This window comes from Cervus elaphus, chromosome 32, assembly GCF_910594005.1.
Source record: "Cervus elaphus chromosome 32, mCerEla1.1, whole genome shotgun sequence".
Taxonomy (NCBI): Eukaryota; Metazoa; Chordata; class Mammalia; order Artiodactyla; family Cervidae; genus Cervus; species Cervus elaphus.
In genome coordinates this window covers 40598847-40605642 of record NC_057846.1, presented here as the reverse complement: position 1 = coordinate 40605642, position 6796 = coordinate 40598847, and the positions used below count along the sequence as shown (strand labels likewise).

Below are 6796 nucleotides of genomic sequence, written 5' to 3'. Positions count from 1 at the left end.
TGGCTGGCAGGTACCTCACATGCCATTTAAGTCAGAGTTTCTCAACCAAGGCTGAGTATTGGATCTACTGGGGGAGCTTTGAGATGATGGCTGAGTCCCACATGCAGAGGTTCTGACTTAACCCTCTGGAGCACAGCCTGGGGATCTGAATTATCAAAAGCTCCTGGGAAATTCTAAAGTGTAGACACAGTTGAGAGTCTCTGATTTAGATTGTTCTCTCTCCTTCCCAGTGTATTTGAATTCCCCTTCCCCGGAGGCTCCGATGGTAAAGAATCTGCCTGCAATGCAGGAGACCAGGGTTTGATTCCCGGGTCAGGAAGATCCCCTGGAGAAGGAAATGGCAACCCGCTCCAGTATTCTTGCCTGGAGAATTCCATGGACAGAGGAGCCTGGTGGACTACATACAGTCCATGGGGTTACAAAGAGTCAGACACGACTGAGCGACTAACACTTTCAAAGGTCAATGAGCCAGGTCAGCGTGGGACCGTCGGCGACTGGCAGAGGCTCAGACGGTGACATCCTTGGCCCGCCCCTGATAGTCCCTCTGGATCTCACAGTAAATGTTTATCCAGGCAGCCCCGGGTCCGGCAGCGGCTGCTGATTGCTGGGTACACTTGCTGGGACGGGGCAGAGGCTCTTCCAGACACTGGTTCCAGACAGCTTGGCTCTGAAACACAAACAAACAAAAAATAGTCCCTCTGCCTCTCAACCTGCTCTGCACTGGGGAGGCGCTGGGGTGGGGATCAGGGGAAGATTTCAAACCAGGGCAACATTTACTAGGCTTTTCCAACCTGTGCTAGAGTAGTTATTACTGCAAATAGCCATTTGGGCGGCCACGAGTCTGTAATTTTAACCTCTGAAGCAGCATGTTCTCAGAGCCCTGGATATCTCATTTTGGTGATGCAACGAGGAAGATCCAGGGACAGGACAAAAAGCAAGTCTCACTGCCCCCACCTCCCCCAGCTGCTGACACCACGACCACCATGCTACTCAAAACTGGGCTCCAAGATTTTACAAGGAGGACCCTTCAGAGTCCAGGTTGGAGCTTAATTTGTCTTTTTCTTGCCATATCTGCATTTGTTATCATTCAGTCGCTAAGTCGTGTCTGACTCTTTGTGACCCCATGGACTGTAGCCAGCCAGGCTCCTCTGTCCATGGGATTATCCTAGCAAGCATACTGGAGTGGGTTGCCATTTCCTCCTCCATGGGATCTTCCTGACCCAGGGATTGAACTCATGTCTCCTGCATCTCCTGAATTCTTTACCACTGAGCCATCAGGGAAGCCGCATTTCCGCATACCTTCCCTTTAAAACAGTCCTAGATTCTCTGCCTACCTTCCCCTTAAAATGGTCCTGGTTTCTTTAAGCATCTTCCCTGGAGCATCTTTGAAGCTCTAATCCCAGTGAACCTTGATCCATCAGAGGCAATGGAGACTGAGTCAGTTTATCCATGAGTCCACAGCACAGCCTCCTAGCTCAGCAACCAGAACAGAAAAGCCACACACATCCAGACTGGAGGCCACCAAGCATAGTGGAGAACCCCTTCAGCCACTCTGCTCTCCCCTGACCCCTTGGGTATCAGTAGGGCATCCCCATGAGGGCCCTGAGGGAAGTAGAGGTACATAGTTTTGTGGGGAAGAAGGGTATACACCAGCCCCAGCCTTCGGGACACTTAAATCCAATCAGTGTTCATAAAGCCCAGGGCAGAGAAGGCTCAAGACACCAGATGAAAATCCAAACTCTGGGGGGCCCCTGGGTTGACCCCAAATTCCCAGAGCTGCAGCTTTCCTGGGACTGCTTTAATCCACTGTGAAGGTACCTCTTTAGTGGGAGCCAGTCGCCCCCCCACCCACCAGTGACCCAGGACAGGGGCTTCTGCCAGAGTGGCTCGCCCCAGGCCCCCAGCCGACCAGCTCCTGTGTTCCTTGCTAGTGTATCACGTGGGTGACAGCTAGTCACCCTGAGACAGGGTCTTCTTTTATTTTTTTAAGGCAAACTATTTGTTCATCTTCTCTGGCTGGGAAGCAGGTGGGATCTTGGTTCCCCAACCAGGGATTGAACCCACACACCATGCATCCAGCGTTGTAAACACTAGATCACCAGGGAAGTCCTGAGACAAGTGTCCACCAACCTGAGGATGAGGCACAAGGGTTTTCATCCTTCTCTTGGGGATCCCCCAGATGTGCAGTGGCTTCTGCAGGTGGCTGTGAAATTCTCAAGACCAAAGTCATTTGAATTCATTCTCATCTTTTTAAAGCAATCAGTGCAATATCAGAAAGTCCTCTGGAGGAGCCAAGGGAATGGAGAGCTGTCACAAATTTGAAAGATTCTTCCTTGTCTTAGTCGTCATATTTGATGGACAAATTCACATAATTCATTCATTTCGACAAACACCCAGCAGGCGCCCATTTCTGTGCGGTGACCCCCTCCCTGCAGGCAGGAATCTGGCAGGTCCCTGGCCCGGCAAGGTCTCAGTTGCAGTTTAGGAGGCAGGTGATCGTCAGGGTGTGTGAACTAGTGTGTGTGAAAAATAGTGTGTGACGACTAACAGAGGGGCTGCCCGCATAGGGGGCGAACACTGCCTTGGGGTGTCAGGAAAATACGTGGGGAGATTGGGAGCAATTCACCAGGATCTGAAAAGGAGAAGTGGGGGGAAAGATGGCGGGCACAGAGCCGCAGAGCCGTGGGGAAAGGAGGCCCCTTGGAGAGCCGGCTTCCGCAGGCTGGACCTCACCCTGGGGGCCCGGCTGAGGTCAACCATAGGATGCCAGTGCTTTGCCCGGTCCAAGAGCTTTCCTGGCCCTTTCCTAGTGAGATTTCTTCTGCACCGCACACTGGGTCAATGAACATATGTCTGATCAGCACCGCCACGGGTATGTGGCCTTCGAAGTCACCGACGTCATCCTCTTTGGAAGGCTAAAAATAACTCACCCATCTGCTGCCTCCATCTCACCTGCCCAGACAGAAGGCGGCCAGGTGGGCCGCATCAGAAGCAGGACTTGGCAGAGGAGGGAGGACTCTGGCAGCTCTGCGGTTTGATCAACTACCCACCGACTTCCAAGCGTATCCGAAGGCGAGAGTCTTGCCACACGAAGATATGAGCCCAGAGGATCATCCAAAGGAGAGGAGAAGAGAGTGGGTGCTTACTGAGTGTCCACTCTCCATCAGCCCGGGGTCAGCCGCTTCGTGGATGTCACCATCATCTCTGTATGAAGAGGAACCCAGGCTGCCCATCCCACGACTGGAAGGTTTGAAGTCAACCCCATTCCCCCCCCCCGACCCGTGGGCACACACACCAACACCCCCTGCGGCTTCCTGGTTCCCCGCTCCGCCCCCTCACCTGCACTATCTCAGCCGCTGGGTTTGGAGGGGCCTCATTCTGGGCTGCAAGCCCTCCTTTTCTCACAGCTGCTCCGGCGGGAGCTGTCAGCACCGGCCCACGCGGGAGTGGGTGTTTGCAAACGTTCGGAATGACCTTCCTTTAATGACAGTAGCAAACGGATCCTTGAACAGGTAACATATGTGTATCCTTTTCCAAGAGATGCCCTCACTTGCCTGCATCAGACAAAGGGATATGGGATAGAAGATGCAGAAGTAAAAGAATCAGGTTTGGAAATTAACTCCTTGCACATTTGAAAAAATGAAACCCACAGGAAATTCCCTGGTAGTCCAGTGGATAGGTCTTGGTGTTTTCACTGACGTAGCTGGGGTTCAAACCCTGGTGGAGGAACTAAGATCCTCGAGGCTCGGCCAAGAAATAAAACAAATAAAATCAAATGAGATGTAGCTGGGCACTTGTATTTTTTTAAAAAAAGAAATTAACAAATTCCTAACCCCTACATCCTCACAGAACCCTGGAGTCTGGGGTCCCCCAAGAGAGGACATGATGTTCATTTACTTCAATGCCTTAAACTGTCCACTGGTTTGTAACACACGGACCTACACGGCACGCATTTCCCTTCTCACTTCTGCACCCGCCTCCAGCCAAGGCAACGGCTGACTCTGGTTCTCCAGACTCCTACCCCACTCAGAAAGCTCTGCCTTTAGCCCTTTTCTCCTGAACCTCCAGTCCTAGAGATGCTACTGTTCATCTGCTTTTTAGAAATTATCACCCCCGAGTCATCTCTGTATGTCCAGTCTTCTTATCTCTCCAGTCTCCTAACTATGCCCTATTCAAGGACATGAGCGTTCAGTCTGGTCTTTGGCGTGAAACATGAAAGAAAGGTGAGTGAAACAAGCACGCGTGTAACCACATGGAGGATGGAGGGCAGGATGGGAGGGTGCGTTGAAGCTAGGGAGTCGTGTGGGTGTGCTGAGGGGGTTGCAAGGGAGGCTGATCAGAGGCAAGAACTGAAACTCTCGTTTTTCTCCCTACACTTCCGTTTGCTTTTCTATACAATGGGTAAGTGATACCCAACAGGAAAAGTTAAAGGACTAACTATGCATAGAACTTTACTTCCATGACCTCACACTCTTCATCCTTTTTTTTTTTTCCTTAACAGGTGAAGGAATTGGAGCTTAAAGATGATATAACTTGGGACTTCCCTGGTGGTCCAGGGGTTTAGAATCTGTCTTCCAATGAACGGGATGCGGGTTTGATCCCTGGCTGGGGAACTAAGATCCCACATGCCGCAGGACAAGAAAGTCTGTGTGCTGAGACTAGAGAAGCCTAGGAGGTGAAACGGAGACCCAGGAGGTGAAGCAACCTGCCCAGAGCCACACAGATGGGACACGGCAGAGCCGAGATCCAAGCCCAGGCTGGTCTGCTTCTGCCACCCTTGCTTCTAGCCACCGCCGATGCTGCCTCCCTCTGTACGTCTGATGTCGAATTGTCAGGAGCACCAGGCGCTTGCTTCAGAAACCACAGCTACTCAAGGAAGGAGTCCACACCTCCCAATCGCCATCCTCTCCAGGAGACAGACCCTTGCTCCTCTCCCAGCAATCTCTCCCCACTCCCCTTTATTCCTGAATAGGCAGATTGGTCCACAGCCTGCCAGGTTATCTGTGACTCTATTATTGCCAGTGTTGTGATGCCCCAGAGAGGACAGATACAGGCTCCTTGAGAGCAAGGATCATTTATCCCCTTCAGATCTCTCTCCTCAGCTAGTGGGGCATTTACTAAGTGCCTGATTAAAAACAGTCACCCCTGGTCTCTTGGTGGTAGGAGGCAGGGGATGGGTAGGAGGCTTGGTTCCAGGATCCCTGAGGATACCAAAATCCAAGGATGCCCAGGTCCCTTATGTAAAATGGCATAGTATTTGTGTATAGTCTATACACATCTTCCCTCATACTTTAAATAGTCTCTAGATTACTTAGAAAACCTAATAAAATATAAATGCTATGTAAATAGTTGTAAATACTATTGAAAATTCAAATTTTGCTTTTTGGAGCTCTCTGGAATTTTTTTCTTCTTGCATATTTTCAATCTGCAGTTGGTTGAACCATGGATGGGAAACCTACAGATACGGAGGGCAGTTGTACTTCCTGGCTGATGTACAGCCAAGACAAGGACTGACGGAGGGTGGGAGTGACCACATTTCTCAGAGCGTCTGTGGTTCACTGTGAGATCCTGACCTCTTGAAATGTGTCACTGGCAGACAGGCCACTGAGCAGCTTCTGAGTCCCAGGTGCCATTCAATTCTGAAGTCTCGGGGGACCCCAGGAGACTGCAGCAGAAGGGGGAGCCACATATATCATCCTTATGACATTTGTGTGGATTTTAAGTGTTTAGCTTTAATCACAAGTGTGCATGCATGCATAGTCATATGCAACCCTTTGCAACCCCACAGACTGTAGCCCACAGGTTCTCTGTGCATAGGATTTTCCAGGCAAGAATACTGGATTGAGCTGCCATTTCCTTCTCCAGGGGATCTTCCTGACCCAGGGATCAAACCTGCATCTCTTGCATTGGCGGGTGGATTCTTTACCACTAGTACCACCTGGGAAGCCCAAGTGGAGGTTTAACTTTTTTAAAAAACCAGTCTTTAGAAGTAATTTACATGAAAACATATGTCTACACAAAATTCTGCATATGACTGTTCATAGCAGCACTATTCAAAACAGTCAAAAGTGGAAACAATCCAAATGGACATCAAATGATGAACGGATACATGAAGTGTGGTATCTCCACATAATGGAATGTTATTTGGGGGGAAAAAGGAATGAAGCACTGATACATTCTACAACATGAATGAACCTTGAAAATTATGCTAAGCCAAAGGAGCCAGACACAAAAGACTACAGATGGTAGGATTCCATTTATATGAAATATTCGGAGAGAGAAAAAGCAGAGTAGCAGTTGCCAGCGGCTAGGAGGAGATGGGGAAATGATTGACAGCTATCGTGTGTGGGGTTTATCTGAGGGTGATGAAAAATGTTCTAAAATTGACATGGTGACAACTGCATAACTGAGGATACTAAAAATCGTTGAATTATACACTTCAAGGGGGCGACTTTCTAGTACATGAATTATACCTCAATAAAGCTATTATGAATACAAAATAATTTACAATGAACATAATTGTTTTCTTACAATTGATATTGACTCCAATTATGCCAATCACTGAGATGTCGTCTCTTCTATGGTTACTCTATTTCACCTTATTTACTATCAAATCAGCTACTTAAGGGCACTTGCTGATTTTATTTTCCTTTCAAGACCACAAAAAAGGCACAATGATTTTTTTTTTTTCAAATCTGAGATCTTTTTATGATCAAAGTGATCCATTCTTAAAAATTCACACAATACAGAAATAGCATAATAAACATCAAACATCTACTCATAACCCCTTCCCCAA

The 6796-nt window shown here is 48.9% G+C and overlaps 1 long non-coding RNA gene across 2 annotated transcripts; it reads left to right on the top strand.

Annotated features, from left to right (window-relative positions):
• Nucleotides 1-2040: 2040 nt before the first annotated feature.
• On the top strand, nt 2041-5346 carry LOC122688005. 2 transcript variants are annotated; one of them, XR_006339294.1, is made up of 3 exons: nt 2041-3523; nt 4075-4223; nt 4502-5346. It is a non-coding gene; the product is annotated as an uncharacterized LOC122688005 (long non-coding RNA). The 2 variants fall into 2 exon arrangements; XR_006339293.1 differs by having other exon boundaries at nt 4069-4223.
• Nucleotides 5347-6796: the final 1450 nt, after the last annotated feature.